The sequence below is a fragment of the Schistocerca piceifrons genome, chromosome 3 (assembly GCF_021461385.2).
Source record: "Schistocerca piceifrons isolate TAMUIC-IGC-003096 chromosome 3, iqSchPice1.1, whole genome shotgun sequence".
NCBI lineage: Eukaryota > Metazoa > Arthropoda > Insecta > Orthoptera > Acrididae > Schistocerca > Schistocerca piceifrons.
In genome coordinates, this window is record NC_060140.1 from 23,518,421 (window position 1) to 23,537,466 (window position 19,046).

Sequence of the window (19,046 nt, forward strand, 5' to 3'; positions counted from 1 at the left end):
GTGGTTGAGTGAACTGCAATCTTCCACTTCTGATTACAAAGTATATAATCTCTTTGACTCCTGTGGCAGTCTGGCGAAGTCCAAGTGAATAGGCGTCGTTCGGATAGCTGGAACAATGTGTTAGTAATAACCAACGAATTGTCTTGGCAGAGTTCCAGGAGTCTCTGTCCTGCTTCATTTGTTGTACCTAGACCAAATTTTCTATGAAGACGACGTCTATTTTGGTGCCGACAGCAGTAATTCTTGTAAATCTTCATAGAACTGGTTAATAATTTCCTTTTCAGTATCGGTAGTTGGCTCATAAACTTGAATGACTGTGATATTAAGGGGCTGACCTTGAAATATTATTGACATCATTGTATCATTTTTATCGTTGCATCCCATTACAGCTTTTCCTACTCCGTCACTAACTATGAAGGCTACTCCATTACTTCTCTAGTCCAGAATAGTATACGATATAGCCATCCGAAGCAAATTCTCTCATGCCAGTCCACTTCATTTCACTTACTCTCAATGTGTCGATGTTAATCCCCTTCATTTCTCTTTTGACTACGATTAATTTTTCCTGATGCATGGCTCTTACATTCGGTGTTCTTATGGAGTGCTTCTCCTTGCAGCATCTTACTCTGCGTAAAGCTTCTCTCAACCTGGTGCCCCCATACCCCCCCTTCCCTCTCCCCGGAGATCGGAACGGGGAAATTGAATCTCCGGAACATTTTGAGTTGAGCAAAGCCACAGGGTTTTCTTGGGATAATTTCAGTGGTGCTTTCCCGTTGCCTTCCACTGACCTCCAATACTGTCTTTTAACTGTTCGTGGAAACTATTAGCGCCCCACAATCATAAAAAATCTACATCTACACGAGTAATCTGCAATTCACGCTTAAGTGCTTCGTTGAGGGTTCATCGACCAACTTACTAACTACACTACTGGCCATTAAAATTGCTACACCACGAAGATGACGTGCTATTGTTGTTGTGGTCTTCAGTCCTAAGACTGGTTGATGCAGCTCTCCATGCTACTCTATCCTGTGCAAGCCTCTTCATCTCCCAGTACCTACTGCAACCTACATCCTTCTGAATCTGCTTAGTGTATTCATCTCTTGGTCTCCCTCTACGATTTTTACCCTCCACGCTGCCCTCCACTGCTATATTTGTGATCCCTTGATGCCTCAAAACATGTCCTACCAACCGATCCCTTCTCCTAGTCAAGTTGTGCCACAAACTTCTCTTCTCCCCAATCCTATTCAATACCTCCTCATTAGTTACGTGATCTACCCACCCTATCTTCAGCATTCTTCTGTAGCACCACATTTCAAAAGCTTCTATTCTCTTCTTGTCCAAACTATTTATCGTCCATGTTTCACTTCCATACATGGCTACACTCCATACAAATACTTTCAGAAACGACTTCCTGACACTTAAATCTATACTCGATGTTAACAAATTTCTCTTCTTCAGAAACGATTTCCTTGCCATTGCCAGTCTACATTTTATATCCTCTCTACTTCGACCATCATCATCAGTTATTTAGCAAAACTCCTTTACTACTTTAAGTGTCTCATTTCCTAATCTAATTCCCTCAGCATCACCCGATTTAATTTGACTACATTCCATTATCCTTGTTTTGCTTTTGTTGATGTTCATCTTATATCCTCCTTTCAAGACACTGTCCATTCCATTCAACTGCTCTTCCAAGTTCTTTGCTGTCTCTGACAGAATTACAATGTCATCGGCGAACCTCAAAGTTTTTACTTCTTCTCCATGAATTTTAATACCTACTCCGAATTTTTCTTTTTTTTCCTTTACTGCTTGCTCAATATACAGAGTGAATAACATCGGGGAGAGGCTACAACCCTGTCTCACTCCTTTCCCAACCACTGCTTCCCTTTCATGCCCCTCGACTCTTATAACTGCCATCTGGTTTCTGTACAAATTGTAAATAGCCTTTCGCTCCCTGCATTTTACCCCTGCCACCTTCAGAATTTGAAAGAGAGTATTCCAGTTAACATTGTCAAAAGCTTTCTCTAAGTCGACAAATGCTAGAAACGTAGGTTTGGCTTTTCTTAATCTTTCTTCTAAGATAAGTCGTAAGGTTAGTATTGCCTCACGTGTTCCAACATTTCTACGGAATCCAAACTGATCTTCCCCGAGGTCCGCTTCTACCAGTTTTTCCATTCGTTTGTAAAGAATTCGCGTTAGTATTTTGCAGCTGTGACTTATTAAACTGATAGTTCGGTAATTTTCACATCTGTCAACACCTGCTTTCTTTGGGTTTGGAATTATTATATTCTTCTTGAAGTCTGAGGGTATTTCGCCTGTTTCATACATCTTGCTCACCAGATGGTAGAGTTTTGTCATTACTGGCTCTCCCAAGGCCATCAGTAGTTCTAATGGAATGTTGTCTATTCCCGGGGCCTTGTTTCGACTCAGGTCTTTCAGTGCTCTGTCAAACTCTTCACGCAGTATCTTATCTCCCATTTCGTCTTCATCTACATCCTCTTCCATTTCCATAATATTGTCCTCAAGTACATCGCCCTTGTATAAACCCTCTATATACTCCTTCCACCTTTCTGCCTTCCCTTCTTTGCTTAGAACTGGGTTGCCATCTGAGCTCTTGATATTCATACAAGTCGTTCTCTTTTCTCCAAAGGTCTCTTTAATTTTCCTGTAGGCAGTATCTGTCTTAACCCTCCTAGTGAGACAAGCCTCTACATCCTTACATTTGTCCTCTAGCCATCCCTGCTTAGCCATTTTGCACTTCCTGTCGATCTCATTTTTGAGACGTTTGTATTCCTTTTTGCCTGCTTCATTTACTGCATTTTTATCTTTTCTCCTTTCATCAATTAAATTCAATATTTCTTCTGTTACCCAAGGATTTCTATTAGCCCTCGTCTTTTTACCTACTTGATCGTCTGCTGCCTTCACTACTTCATCCCTCAGAGCTACCCATTTTTCTTCTACTGTATTTCTTTCCCCCATTCCTGTCAATTGTTCCCTTATGCTCTCCCTCAAACTCTCTACAACCTCTGGTTCTTTCAGTTTATCCAGGTCCCATCTCCTTAAGTTCCCACCTTTTTGCAGTTTCTTCAGTTTCAATCTGCAGTTCATAACCAATAGATTGTGGTCAGAATCCACATCTGCCCCTGGAAATGTCTTACAATTTAAAACCTGGTTCCTAAATCTCTGTCTTACGATTATATAATCTATCTGATACCTTTTATTATCTCCAGGATTCTTCCAGGTATACAACCTTCTTTTATGATTCTTGAACCAAGTGTTAGCTATGATTAAGTTATGCTCTGTGCAAAATTCTACAAGGCGGCTTCCTCTTTCATTTCCTCCCCCCAATCCATATTCACTTACTATGTTTCCTTCTCTCCCTTTTCCTACTGACGAATTCCAGTCACCCATGACTATTTAATTTTCGTCTCCCTTTACTACCTGAATAATTTCTTTTATCTCGTCATACATTTCATCAATTTCTTCATCATCTGCAGAGCTAGTTGGCATATAAACTTGTACTACTGTGGTAGGCGTGGGCTTTGTGTCTATCTTGGCCACACTAATGCGTTCACTATGCTGTTTGTAGTAGCTTACATTCCTTTTTTTTATTCATTATTAAACCTACTCCTGCATTACCCCTATTTGATTTTGTATTTATAACCCTGTGATCACCTGACCAAAAGTCTTGTTCCTCCTGCCACCGAACTTCACTAATTCCCACTATATCTAACTTTAACCTATCCATTTCCCTTTTTAAATTTTCTAACCTACCTGCCCGATTAAGGGATCTGACATTCCACGCTCCGATCCGTAGAACGCCAGTTTTCTTTCTCCTGATAACGACGTCCTCTTGAGTAGTCCCCGCCCGGAGATCCGAATGGGGGTCTATTTTACCTCCAGAATATTTTACCCAAGAGGACGCCATCATCATTTAATGACGTCCGCCGCTCGTGGTCTCGCGGTAGCGTTCTCGCTTCCCGAGCACGGGGTCCCGGGTTCGATTCCCGGCGGGGTCAGGGATTTTCACCTGCCTCGAGATGACTGGGTGTTTGTGTTGTCCTCATCATTTCATCATCATCCAGGAAAGTGGCGAAATTGGACTGTGCAAAGATTGGGTAATTGTACGGGCGCTGATAACCACGCAGTTGAGCGTCCCACAAACCAAACATCATCATCATTTAATCATATAGTAAAGCTGCATGTCCTCGGGAAAAATTACGGCTGTAGTTTCCCCTTGCTTTCAGCCGTGCTACAGACGCGAAATTTAATCAACCGGAAGCAGATGCTGTGATATGCAAATGATCAACTTTTCAGAGTATTCACACAAGGCTGGCGCCGGTGGCGACACGTACAACGTGCTGACATGAGGAAAGTTTCCAATCGATTTCTCATACACAGACAGCAGTTGACCGGCTTTACCTGGTGAAACGTTGTTGTGATGGCTCGTGTAAGGAGGAGAAATGCGTACCGTCACGTTTCCGATAAAGATCGGATTGTAGCCTATCGCGATTGCGGTTTACGGTATCGCGACATTGCTGCTCGCGTTGGTCGAGATCCAATGCCTGTAGCTGAATATGGAATCGGTAAGTTGAGGAGGGTAATACGGAACGCCGTGCTGGATCCCAACGGCCTCGTATCACTAGCAGTCGAGATGACAGGCATCTTATCCGCATGGCTGGAACGGATCGTGCAGCAACGTCTCGATCCCTGAGTCAACAGATGGGGTCGTTTGCAAGACAACAACCATCTGCACGCACAGTTCGACGACGTTTGCAGCAGCATGGACTATCAGCTCGGAGACCATGGCTGCGGTTACCCTTGACGCTGCATCACAGACAGGAGCGCCTGCGATGGTGTACTCAACGACGAACCTGGGTGCACGAATGGCAAAACGTCATTTTTTCGGATGAATTCAGGTTCTGTTTACAGCATCATGATGGTCGCATCCGTGTTTGGTGACATCGCGGTGAACGCACTTTGGAAGCGTGTATTCGTCATCGTCATACTGGCGTATCACCCGGCGTGATGGTATGGGGTGCCATTGGTTACACGTCTCGGTCACCTCTTGTTGAGATTGACGGCACTTTGAACAATGGACGCTACTTTTCGGATGTGTTACGACACGTGGCTCTACCCTTTATTCGATCCCTGCGAAACCCTACATTTCAGCAGGATAATGCACGACCGCATGTTGCAGGTCCTGTACGGACTTTTCTGGGTACAGAAAATGTTCGACTGCTGCCCTGGCCAGCACGTTCTCCAGATCTCCACCAATTGAAAATGTCTAGTCAATGGTGGAATGGTGGCCGAGCAATGGGTCGTCACATTACGCCAGTCACTACTGTTGATGACCTGTGGTACCGTGATGAAGCTGCATTGTCAGCTGTACCTGTACACGCCATTTCAAGCTCTGTTTGACTCAATGCCCAGGCGTATCAAGGCCGTTATTACGGCCAGAATTGGTTGTTCTGGGTACTGATTTCTCAGGACCTATGCACACAAATTGCGTGAAAATGTAATCACATGTCAGTTCTAGGATAATATATTTGTCCAATGAATGCCAGTTTATTATCTACATTTCTTGTTGGTGTAGCAATTTTAATTTTATTCCACTATCGTCCGACTCCCGAACAGTACGTGGGAAAAAGGAACACTTCAGACGTTGATTGCGAGCTCTCATTTCTCTTAATTTATTACGATGATCATTCATCGTTATGAAGATGGGAAACAAAAAAATTATTTTCTAATTCGGAGGCGTAAGGTGAAGACTGAAATTTCGTGAAGAGATCCCGCCACAATGAAAAACGCCTTTCTTTTAATGATTGCCACCGCAACTCGTGTATCACATCCGTGACACTCTTTCCCCTATTTCTCGGTAATACAAAACGTGCTACCCTTCTATGAACTTCCTTCGATGCCCTCTATCTCAGTCCTGTCTGGTAAGGACCGCACTCCAGTACTGTAGCAAGGGACGGACAAGCGTACCGGTAATGTAGACAGTCTGTTTAGTGGCCCTGTTGCATCATGTAAGTGTTCTGGCGATAAAACGCTGTCTTTCCATGTGATCGTCCACACTTATGTTTTTCGTAATTGTAATTTTCAGGTAATTAAATTGACAGCCTGTAAATTTGTGCCATCATGGTGTGCTGTACTGTGGCGCCTTGGGCGAACTCGGACTGTCCATGTTTGACAGCAGCTGGGTTGGATCTGTAGTATCCTTGTCGCCACTGTAGTGCCCTGTACTGTAGGAAACCAGGGGAAAGGATGTTGTGGGTGGCGGGTATCCTCTTTCTGCAACAATAATGCACCCTTGGATTGACAGGGTTCTTTATTTACATGAACAGGAAGCTACGTATCGTCAATAAAGTACATGTGTTGCGGTACAAGCTCTGTAATACCACTCCCCTTGCAGACAATATCGGAATCTTGTTATAGACACAAATCTGGATGCTATGTACTGGCGCAGCCGGTGCTGAACTGTGCCGCTCCCTAAGTGAATGACAGATGCAAACCGGAATGTGAGTTAGTGACTGAGTGACTGAGCTAGTGAGTGAGACCTTCCGGTCAGCGGCCGGGGTCTGAGTACGTGCCGTCGAGAGGGCGTTGGTGGCGTATTTCTTGCGAGTGTGTCTTTGGCCTGTCTCCTGATAAGCACACTTGATTCGGCGCCTTCTATCGATCTTTGCGCTACATCTTGGGCAACCGGTGTGCTGGCGACGGCTTACCTCAGCACATGAATGCACACGGTGGACTATGTGCCCAAGCTTGTCATTATGTCCGAGAGGGGAGGCAACGCCGCTGAGGATGCTAAGTGTTTGTGATACTGGAAATTGGTATTGCTCGTGTTGTCATAGTAAACCGCTTATAGCGCTTATTGAGCTTCCAACGAAGTGGTCTTGTGAATTATTATGGAATTGGCTACCTCTGAACATTACTCCTGCAAGTTATTAACTCAAGTTTGTTGCAGGTGGCATTTTGTTGCACTGTGTTGTTCTGCAAGCACTAATGCAGACGTGTTATTATTGGCGAGACAAGGGGGGACCGAGAGGAAAGACTGACGTTATATGTAAGTATTTGACTCCGCAGCAAAACACTGATAGAAGGGAAGACACGTTGCTTTATTTCATTACTAGTTGTAGTGTTCTGTTTTTTTTTTATATGTGCCTATTTGCAAGATTTCTTTTTGTCCAATGCTAATAATACTGTTTCTCTTTAAGAAGTTACTTTACTGCGCCATGATTAAATGCTATTCTGTCTTTTGTGTAGTGCTGTTAATGGTATAATTGAAAGGACAAAGAGAGTGGATGATTCTACCATACGGGAGCTATTCCTCTCTCACATTTTGCAATGTTATTACGTTTGATTATACAAAAGTCGCCAAGTCATTTCTGGGAGGACTTGGTGTAAATTTTCTTATTGCCAGCTGGCGATCTATCGTGAAATACCAGTTTATACTTAACAGCTGTAACATTTTCTTATTTAATATTTGCTTATGTTGACGGGCCTGAGTGCTACGAGTCTAACGTTTAATAGAGATGTGTTTACTGTCGTGTTTTCCTAAAATTATGGGTAACTTTTGTTAATGAATAATTTCAGACACTATTGCGCGTTCAGTTTTAATAATTTTTGGAGTGTCTTTTTTTTAAAAAAATAATTATATGGTACGCTCAGACATTCGTTCCGCCCCTTCACTTCCAGCCCCTTTTACAGCGGAGTAACCGGAATTTAACAGCTCCTTTCTATACGTATTTGGAAGACATCAAACTGAAGACAGTTTCCACTTTTCGCACCTGACAGATGTATAAATAATTTTGAAACAGGTTTTGATCTTCTGATAATTTTGATAGACCTTAAACGCATTGGCGACGCCTGACTTTGTACCGCTAACACGAAATAACCGTTCGTATTTTGGTTAGTTTTCAATTTTCTTAAAAAACAGGTTTCGTCTGATCTGATGGGAGAAGATGTGCCTAATAATTCCTGTTGCACTAACTGCACACCAAACGCCTGCTTTCATGACGAACAGGGGCCTTTGATGTGATAAGGATTTCAGAACTTCAAGGTAGATTGTCCCGAGCAACATGCAGCCAAGTTTCATCACAAGGAAACAGCAGTTCAGGACCAACATCTCCTTCATGAGAGGACAGCAGTAGCCAGCTGCAGAACTGGCCCCCACCAACGGTGTTGGATTTGCCTGTTGATATTCTACCGCAGTGTTACAAGAACACTCTGAGCCTGCACACGGCTTGTTTGTTTCACAACAGGTGGCAATGCGGCCACGGACGGTTTAAGGCCGAAGCGGCACAAGAAGCCGCTTGGGGCTCCAAAACGAGAAGGGTCTGTATTCGGTGCGTGTCACCGTTAGCCGCTACAACTGACACGGGTGAAAAAGTGCTAGGGAGAGAGTGGGGGGAAAGGTGAATGAAAAGTCGCTAGTCTGAGAAAATGTTCTCGATCCTGCCCTGCATTTGACGTTGCTCTTTGCGTCTCAGTGACGAAACTCTTGCTGTTTGTGAGGACGATTAACGGCTCCGCCATTCGTCTCTGTGGCGCATCCGGCCTCAGCTCTGTGATGATGAGAACTCTCGGAGCCAATGTAAGGGGTTGAGTCTGGGGGTATTTTTTGAACCCAGCACACAACTGAGGGAAAATTTCCACTGCTTTCTCCCCTTCTACCGTGTTTAAGATCTGACAACGTGATTTTCGTCCTTTTTTTGTGCGTGTGTGTGCAAGATTTCCGGGAGTACTTTACATTCTTATATGCATCTGCTTTTCTAATAATTTTATGATCTCCCTCCATACTAGTCTCTTTAAATTTTAGTACGGATGCTGTTGACCTTACTATCGTGGGTTCAAATACCCTTATTGTCATAGTCTACATCTACGTTTATATCTACACTCTGCAAGCTACAGTGAGGCCCCCGCCAGAGGGTACGTCCCATTGTGCCACTTACTAGGGTCTCCTACCGTTCCATTCACGTATGGAGCGTAGGAAGTATGACTGTCTGAAAGCCTCCGTGAGTGCAGTAAGTATTCTGATCTTATCCTCACCACCCCTGTGAGAGCGATACGTAGGGTGTTGTAGTATATTCCTGATCATTTAAAGCCGATTCTTGAAGCTTTGTTAATAGACTTTCTCGTGATAGTTTACGTCTATCTTCAAGAGTCTTCCCGTTCAGTTTCTTCAGTATCTCTGCGACTCTCCCACGCTTTAAACAAATCTGTGTCCATCCGTGCTACCCTTCCCTGTATACGTTCAACATCCCCTGCCAGCCGTGTCTGGTACTGATCCCAAACACTTGAGCAATATTCTAGAACTGGTCGCACGAGTGATTTGTAACTAACCTCTTCTCTCCCCCTTGTTCTACCAATAAACCGAAGTCATTCATTACAAATAACTGCAACCTCTGCTAGAAGCTTGATTTACTATTAATATTGCCTGCAATGTCATTAATATACGACGTGAAGAGCAAGAGCTCCAAGACACTTCCATGGGACACACCCGAAGTTACTTCTACATCTGACGGTGACTCTCCAAGATAACATGCTTTGTCCTCCCTACCAAAAAGTCCTCAATCCAGTCACAAATATCAGTTGATACCCAATATGACAATAAGAATAGGTGCACTACTGAGTCAAATGCTTTTCGGAAATCAAGAAACAGTGCATCTACCTTGTTGATTTGATCCAAACCCTTCAGTATGTCATTAGATAAAAGTGCGAGTTGAGTTTCACACGATCGATGTTTTCGAAAATCATGCTGGTCGACATTGACGAGATCATTCTTTTCAAGATACCCCATCACCTTTGAAGTCAGAATAGTTCTAAGATTCTACAACAAATCGATGTCAAGGATATTGGACGGTAGTTTTGTGGATCACTTTTACTACCCTTCTTGTAGATGGATGTGACCTGAGCCCCTTTCCAGGAACTGGGCACGTTTTTTTCTTCGAGGAATCTACGAAAGGTCGTGGTCCATGAAACTCTTCAGCTCCTAACGTTTCGTCCAGAGCTGCGCTGGACATCTTCAGAGGGGTGTTTCTCCTCCGGTGAGTCTTGCCGACTGACGGGTCGGACGTCTGAGAGCGACTTATATATCGTAGAAAGTGGGCGTGACCAGAGTTACACGTGATATGCAGAGATAATCTTTGTCAGAGATAAAACTTAACTATCGATCGTAATCTCGTCACTAATAAAACTGTCTAGCAATTCTGTAGTGCTACTGTCCATATATCACTAAGTTTCATGGTCTCTTCTTTCCGATTAAAATTATCCATATGTTTATATATTTCAATTGCTCCTCTACAAAGCCGTGGGTAATAGTTCGTCGTCGTAGATAAAATTTTTGTTTCGGAAAACTTCACTTGATGATTTCCTGACTGAAAAGCGTGTTCTGTTACAGCCGATTTATCTGTTTTTCCTAATCGGCAAAGACTTCTGTGTTCTTTTAACCGTGTATTTACGCTTCTTTTTGTTGTTCCAATATAAACTTTACTACATGTACATGGAATTTTATATACGCCACTGGCTGATAGAGGAGCGCGTTTATCTTTTACAGACCGGAGAACATGACAAATTTTCTTCGTTGGTCTAAAAACAGGTCTAATATCATGTTTACTTAAAATCTTTCCAATCCGATCCGTTACTTTCTTTATAAAAGGGAGAGAGACTGTATTCTTCCATCGTTTTTCGGGCTTGTCCTTAGGCTTTTTGTTGTTTGGGTCCAGAATTCTGCTTACTTCTTTCTTTGAGTAGCCATTTTTCTCAAAAGCGTGCTTCAGATGTTTTAATTCGACGTTTAGATACTCTGGCGTGCAAATCCGTCTGGCTCTGTCAACGAGACTTTTAATCACACCTCTCTTTTGTTGTGGATGGTGGTTAGAGTTTTTATGTAAGTATCTGTCTGTGTGCGTTATTTTTCTAAAAAAACTGTTGTTTCAATCTTCCATCTGTCTGTCTCATAACTAAAACACCCAAAAACGGTATTTTGTTATCATTTTCTCTCTCCATGGTAAACTGGATTCTTGGATTTATATTATTAAGGTAATCAAAAAATTCGTCTAAGGCTTCTCTACCATGTGGCCAGACCACAAATGTGTCGTCTACATACCGATACCAGCGAGATGGTTTCTTATCTGCTTTTTCCAAGGCTGACTGTTCGAATTTCTCCATGTAGAAATTAGCTACTGCAGGACCCAATGGGTTACCCATTGCTACGCCATTAAGTTGCTCATAAAATTCATTATTCCACTGGAACTGACTGGAAGTAAGACAATGTCTGAAAAGAGCAGCCAGATCTTCCGGAAAAATATCCGTTATAAAATCCATAACTTCGTTAACTGGAATCATAGTAAATAAAGATACTACATCAAAACTTACTAAAATATCTTCAGGAGTCAGAATTAAACCTTCAATTTTCTCTATAAAATGACGTGAGTCCTTTATATATGAGTCAGTTTTTCCAATATATGGTTGCAAACGAGTTGCTAAATATCTTGCTATTTCGTGACGAGATTACGATCGATAGTTAAGTTTTATCTCTGACAAAGATTATCTCTTCATATCACGTGTAACTCTGGTCACGCCCACTTTCTACGATATATAAGTCGCTCTCAGACGTCCGACCCGTCAGTCGGCAAGACTCACCGGAGGAGAAACACCCCTCTGAAGATGTCCAGCGCAGCTCTGGACGAAACTTAGGAGCTGAAGAGTTTCATGGACCACGACCTTACATCCCGGAAGGTTTACCAGAAGATATGTCATCCGGTCGTGAAAGCCTTCATACTATAATCTACGAAAGATTATAGTTAGAAGAGAGGCTAACTCATCCGCAAATTCAGAACAGAATCTGATAGGGATTTCATCGAGGCTGGAACTTTGTTAAATTTTAATGATTTCAGCTGTTTCTCAACGCCACTGACACTAATGCATTCTCAGTAGTACGAATATTAAATTTGGGGTATTCTCCTGGGTTTTTCCTTGTAAAGGAACATCAGAAAACGCGGTTAAGCATTTCAGCTTTTGCTTTGCTACCTTCAATTTCAGTTCCTGTCTCATTCACTAACTTTTGCGCCACTAACAGCCTTTATATAAAACCAGAATTTCTTTGGGTTGTGTGAAAGCTCACTTGGCAATATTCTGCAAAGGTAGTCACTGAAGGCATCAGGCGCTGCTCTCTTGACAGCCAAACTCGTTTCTTTCAGCACCGCCCTATCTATATAGCCCTACGCTTTGTTTTACACCTATTATGCAGTAATCTCTGTTTCTTTAGAAGTTCCTATACAGTGACTGTATACCATGAAGGTTCCCTCCTATTACGAACTCTTCTACTGGGTACATATCTATCCAGTGCATGGTGAACTATTCTGTTAAACTTGAGCCAGAATTCCTCAGCATGCTACTCCCCTGTGCTGAAAGTTTCGGCCGCGCGGGGTTCGCCGAGCGGTCTGGGCGCTACAGTCATGGACTGTGCGGCTGGTCCCGGCGGAGGTTCAAGTCCTCCCTCGGGCATGGGTGTGTGTGTTTGTCCTTAGGATAATTTAGGTTAAGTAGTGTGTAAGCTTAGGGACTGATGACCTTAGAAGTTAAGTCCCATAAGATTTCACACACATTTGAACATTTTTTTGGAAGTTTCAAGTTCCTCATTGAGATATGACACTACTGATTTTTTATCTAGTTTGCTGAACATATATATCTTTCTGCTTGTTTTAGTTGCCCTTTGTTCTTTGGTAATCACTGTTGCCTTAACTTCATCGTGGTCACTGATAGCAGTTTCAGCGTGCACGTCCTCAAAGAGGTCAGGTCTGTGTATTGCCATTAGATCCAAGATATTTCCATCATGAGTGCGTTTCTTAACTATATGTTCTATGTAGTTTTCAGAGAAGGTGTTTAGCAAAGTTTCACAGGATATTTTATCACACCCACCACAAACAAAGCTGTAATTTTCCCAAATAATTATTTCATGATTCAAGTCTCCACCGATGATTATAGTATGATTGGGAAACGTACAAGTGAGCTGAGGTTTTCACTGAACTTTACGGTTGCACCAGGAATGAGTTTGGTGGCTGATAGAAGGATCCAACTAACATTTTGTGCCCATCCCTGACACTGAATCTTGACGAAACAATCTCACATACAACTTCAAGCTATATCTCGGTGGATATGAGTTTCTCGTCTACTGCGAAAATACACCACCTACTTCCCATTTGCCTATCCTTTCGATATACCCTTAAATCGTTCCCAAAAATCTTACTGTTACCATTTTCAGGTCTCGACTATCTTCTGCACCTAGTATTATGCGAGCTTCACTGCTTTTTATGAGGGCTTCAAACTCTGGCACTTTGTTGCGAATACTTTGGCAGTTTACCATTAGGATTTTAATACTGTCATATATGGGAGGCATTTTTTTCTATCTTACACTGATACTTCTGGGTCTTCTACAGCTATCGTTATCTGTATTGGATGGAGAGTCTCCTAATCTAAAAAAACCCTTGTGTGCACCCCACACACAGTCAGCTACTTGAGTAGCAACCTCTGATGTGTAGTGCACACTTGACCTATTTATGGGGACCCCACAATTCTTAATCCTATGGCGCAAGTCCAGGAAGCCGCTGCCTAGCTTGTGACAGAACCTGCGAAGTCTCTGCTTCAGCCCTTCTAGTCGACTCAGAACCAAAGGGCCATGCTCAATTCTGGGGACAATGCTGCAAACTGCGAGCTCCGTCGAAACTCCACGTGCGAGGCTGGTCTTCTCAACCTTCTCTGTCAGTCGATGGAATGACCCAAGATTGACCTCGGAGCCCAGACGACAGGTATCGCTTGTTCCATCGTGCACCACGATCTGCACCTGGTTCCACCCAGTTCCCTCGCCGATTGACCAGGGCGGGATTCCAAGCAGCTTACGAACGTCAACCATCTCATCCAGGGTTTGACACCAGCATCCACAATGGGACTGCCTTTTGGCTGGAGTAGTTTATTACTGGGCAGTGAACAAATAACTTTCAATTAAGTCCACTGATTATCTTTTAACCTGTTTAGCTAAAAAGTTGCTAATCTCAGTAAGAATTGAAGCAGATACACAAAAGGAAATTTCTATTAAGGCAACCCAAAAACCTGTGGTATAAATTACTACAAAGGGCGTTCAAAAAGTTTTGCTCAGTTGTCTCTAATTCTTTGATTTTTTTCAGGAGGAGAAAGAAATTTTTTACGAACATATTCGGAACATTTAGCTGTACATTGAACCTACTCAAAGTAGCCTCCATCAGCTGTGACACATTTGGCCCAACGTTCTCTCCGTTACAGAAATGCACTTTGGTAAAATTCTGGGGATTGACTTTTGTACCATCGTTTGACCGAGCGAGGTGGCGCAGTGGTTAGCACATTGGACTCGCATTCGGGAGGACGACGGTTCAATCCCGTCTCCAGCCATCCTGATTTAGGTTTTCCGTGATTTCCCTAAATCGTTTCAGGCAAATGCCGGGATGGTTCCTTTGAAAGGGCACGGCCGATTTCCTTCCCAATCCTTCCCTAACCCGAGCTTGCGCTCCGTCTCTAATGACCTCGTTGTCGACGGGACGTTAAACACTAACCACCACCACCACCACCACCACCACCACCACCATCGTTTGACACACGAAATAAGGTCTTTCTCACTATCAACTGTTTTACAGCGCAGGCGGGCCTTCAGACGACTAAAGAGGTAAAAATCAGACGGAGCCAAGTCCGAACTGTAGGGTGTATGAGGAACAATTTTCCAACCAACTTTCCTGATTTTCTCCTGCGTAATAAGGGCTGTAAGGGGTTTGGCAATGTCACAGTGTAGTCTGATGAGCTGACCCTGAAGCTGTGGTCTGTTGGCCTTGAAGGCACGCCGCACCTTGTCCAATGGCAAACAGTAGCGGACCCGGTTAATTGTGGAGACAGGTTCCAAAAAGTCAATGAAAATGACACCACGCTGATCCCAGAAGAAGGAGGCCATAGTCTTTCCGCTTGCTGTTCGTGAAAGTCTTGGTTTCTTCTTCCGAGGGGAACCCAGACGACGTCACTCCACGGATTGAGTTTTGCTCTCACGTTCGGACAAAAACAACCATGTTTCATCCTGGGTAATGACGCCGTTCAAATGTCTCTGAGCACCACAGGACTTAACATCTGAGGTCATCAGTCCCCCAGAACTTAGATCTACTTAAACCTAACTAACCTAAGGACATCACACACATCCATGCCCGAGCCAGGATTCGAACCTGCGACCGTAGCAGCGGCACGGTTCCGGACTGAAGAATGATGCCGTCAAAACACTGTCTCCACTCTTCAGTAAAGGTCTTCGTGAGACCCTCGCACACATTCTTCCTCATAGTTTTCATTTCTCTTGTCAATAATCTAGGCACCCAACGTGCACACGTTTTTCTGTACCCTAGTTACTGTACCAGTACGAGTCATTTCAGCAAGTTGTCGTGTCGTGACACATCTGTCATTTTGGATGATTTGAGCAATGGTCTCCTTATTCTCATCACTCATTGCAATCGATGGTCTACCGCATCATGGATTGTCCATTAGAGAGAAACCACCTTCTTTCAACCTCTTGCAACCACCGCTGGATACTGCTGCGATCCACTGTGTCCTCCCCATAAACAGTTAGCAACTTCCTGTGAATCGATGTGGCAGAGTCATCGGCGGTCTTGAAGAGGAACTCCATCACCGACCGTTGCCGCAACCTGACATCTACTTCACGGTCCATTATGACTCACCTGTAAATGAAAAAAATATACTTTTATACACCAACTTATAGCTAAATGTTCCAAGCATGTTCACAAAAGATTTCATTCCCCTCCTGCAAAAAAAAAAAAAAAAAAAAAAAAAAAGAAAAAAAATTATATATATATATGTATATATATATATATGACTCTTTGAACGCCCTACTTAAGTTTCCTAAAACGTTTTGATGTTAATTTTAGTTGGCACCAAACTCGAAAATAGAGTTGATCTACGATTAATGCAGATAACATACAGGGAAATATGTTAACAGCAAAATATGCTACCGTAACTAAATCACAAACGCCTATTTGCTACAAACTGCTCGTAGATCATGCAAAAAACAATGCTAGCTTCCAGAAATCGGCAAAAATGCTGATACACAAATTCAGGAGTGACGAGTTCTTTAGCTGAAGTGTGAAACACAAACGCTGATGTGCTATGAGAAAATTTACTTTTCCAAAGCACTCATGCCAGTAATTTACGAAGATATAGTTTTGTAAGCGTCCGAAAATTCTCCGACTAACCTATTTCTCACGTAATTGTACAACGAAATTAGAGAAAGATTGTTTTTAACGAGGATTGGCCTACTGATCTCAAAACTTTTAACAACACAATTTAGTTGAAGCCTACAATTGATGATAACAGTATTGGTTCATCGCGGCATTCGCGAATGTTCAAAATTTCACTGTGTATCACAACGCAAACGGATATGGACACGACCAATGAAAAATTACCCAGCAGCGACGCTAACAGTAAAATACGCAATTCTAGAACTTTAAATCGGCCCACGATTTTGTACACGCGCGCTCATAAAAGGAAAAATTCCTAAGTCGGCTTTTATGGTACATACATGGACGTGCATATTGTACGAATTCTTCTCTTAGTTGCTTCTGTGCACACTTCTACACTGGCGTGCCGAAGAAAAGCATTGCAACATAAGTTTATCACGGTCAAAATCGCTAAAATGGGCGGCGCCAGCAATGCACGTCTTCTGCCTGTTGCAGCTAACAATGATGTCGTTATCATTATGTTGTATGATATCTTAGTGGCCAGTCGCTATCATGCTGAAGAAACTCCCAGAACATGGAAACTACGAATTAGCATGCAGCCACGTTTTGCGGTTAAACCAGTTTCTCAAACCATGTAAGTTAATTATTTATCTATTTATTTATTTTTTTATTGTATCACATCCCTAGTGAAGAACAATGTCCGCAGTCGAATTGAAAACCAATCGTCATGTAATAAAAAATAAAAAAAAATTTCAAGCACGCGCATGTGCAAGAACGTTACATTCTGCATAACATAAAGGCGAGTAAAACGTATTTCGTGCAAAAACGACAACACAAATATTGAAGTATAACATAACGGACATATTTGTGGTACTGACGTACGAAAGCAAAGTTCACCTGGATACGTGTGAGAACGACCAGAGCCACTGCTACTTTGAATCAAAACCGATAATATGCAGGTTCAGTTGTATAAGTGTACATGCCGTACGGAGCACATATACTGAGATGACAAAAGCCATGGTTTCTCCAAATGTCGTGTTGGGCCTCCATTTGCCCTGTGTAGCGCAGCAACTGGACGTGGAGTGGGTTCAAGTTGTTGGAAGTCCCCTGTAGAAATACAGAGTGTATTTCATCCGATTTGGCACATCTATGCCAACGGTCTTACCTCAGTGGTAACATCGGTTCGCGTCAGATCGCCGAAGTTGAGCGCGTCGGGCTGGGCCAGCACTTGGAATGTCTAACCATCCTGTCTGCCGAGCGCTGTTGGCAAGCGGGGCGTACGCAGCCCTTGTGAGGCAACTTGAGGAGCTGCTTGATTGAGAAGTAGCGGCTCCGGTCTCTTAAACACACATACGGCCGGGACAGCGATGTTGTGACCACATGCCCCTCCATATTCGCATCTAGTGTCGCACGTGGTTGAGGATGACACGGCGGCCGGTCGGTACCGTTGGGCCTTCACGGCCTATTCGGGCGGAGTTTGGTATAGTTTTTTTAGCACGTCCATATTTCTGAAACTAACAAACATACGCAACGAATTTTTTTTGATGAACAGGAAGCCCAAACAGTTTTTTTTTCATACCTTTTCATAGGTGTTCAATATGTCCCCTGGAGTTGCACGGCATATGTCAAAGCGGTACACAAATTGTTCCCACACTGCAGCGAGCGGTGTCTTGAGTTACAGCTCCCACAGCTGCTGTAATGTGATGTCTCAGTTCATTCATTGTTGGTGGTAACGAGGTCACATAAACAGATAATTAATTGAAACTCTCAGATGCCGACAGGTGTTGTTGACATACCTCGATTGAGACAGCTGAAAATGTGTGCCGCAACGAGGACTCGAACCCCGGATCTCCTGCTTGCAAGGCAGACACTCTGTCCTTTTCTTTTCTTTTTCTTTTTCTTTTTTTTTTTTTTTTGATCGTTGTCTTTGGTCGTTGCGGACCTCACATAACATCTGTTCAATTTCGTTTGTTGATCCTTCCACTCAGTTTTTTTATTACAGATGCCAACCGGCTCTCTGACCAAACACGCTAAGCTACCGTGCCGGCTATCCATCTGAGCCACCGAGGGCACAGATAAATAGCGCGATTGCAGGGACTTATCCGTTGCACGCTTCCCTTGAGGCCCACATTCCCAACTGTCCACAATCTACATACGTAATGTTCCTAAAAGATATTTGTCCATCCACTCATTAATCGCGCACACTAAGGTGACGATTCCCATAAGATGGGCCAATATCTATTAGGTGCATTATGTATGTAGATTGTCTACAGTTGGGAATGTCGGTCTCACGAGAAGCGTGCAAGGGATAAGTCCCTGCAGTCGCGCTGTTCATCTGTGTGAAAGGATCAACAATGAACTTGAACGGATGTCATGTGACGTCCGCAACGACCACACACACACACACACACACACACACACACACACACACACACAAGAAAGAATAGAGCGTCTGCCATGTAAGCAGCAGATCCCGGGTTAGAGTCCCGGTCGGGGCACACATTTTCAGCTGTCCCCATCGAGGTATATGAACACCTGTCGGCAGTTGAGAGTTTCAATTAATTATCATTTATTATAGAGAAGCTGCACGGTCATCAATGGTATCTGTTCTTTCGAGAACAGTTACTATCTTCATATACATCTTTTATAAACTCCCACAAGAAATAATCACATATAATCAGGTCCGGTGACCTTGGACGCCAGTAATGTAAGACTGAATCTTTGGTCCAGTGCGACCGATCCATCAGTCAGTAACCCTTTGACCGTAAAATTCCCGTACTTCCA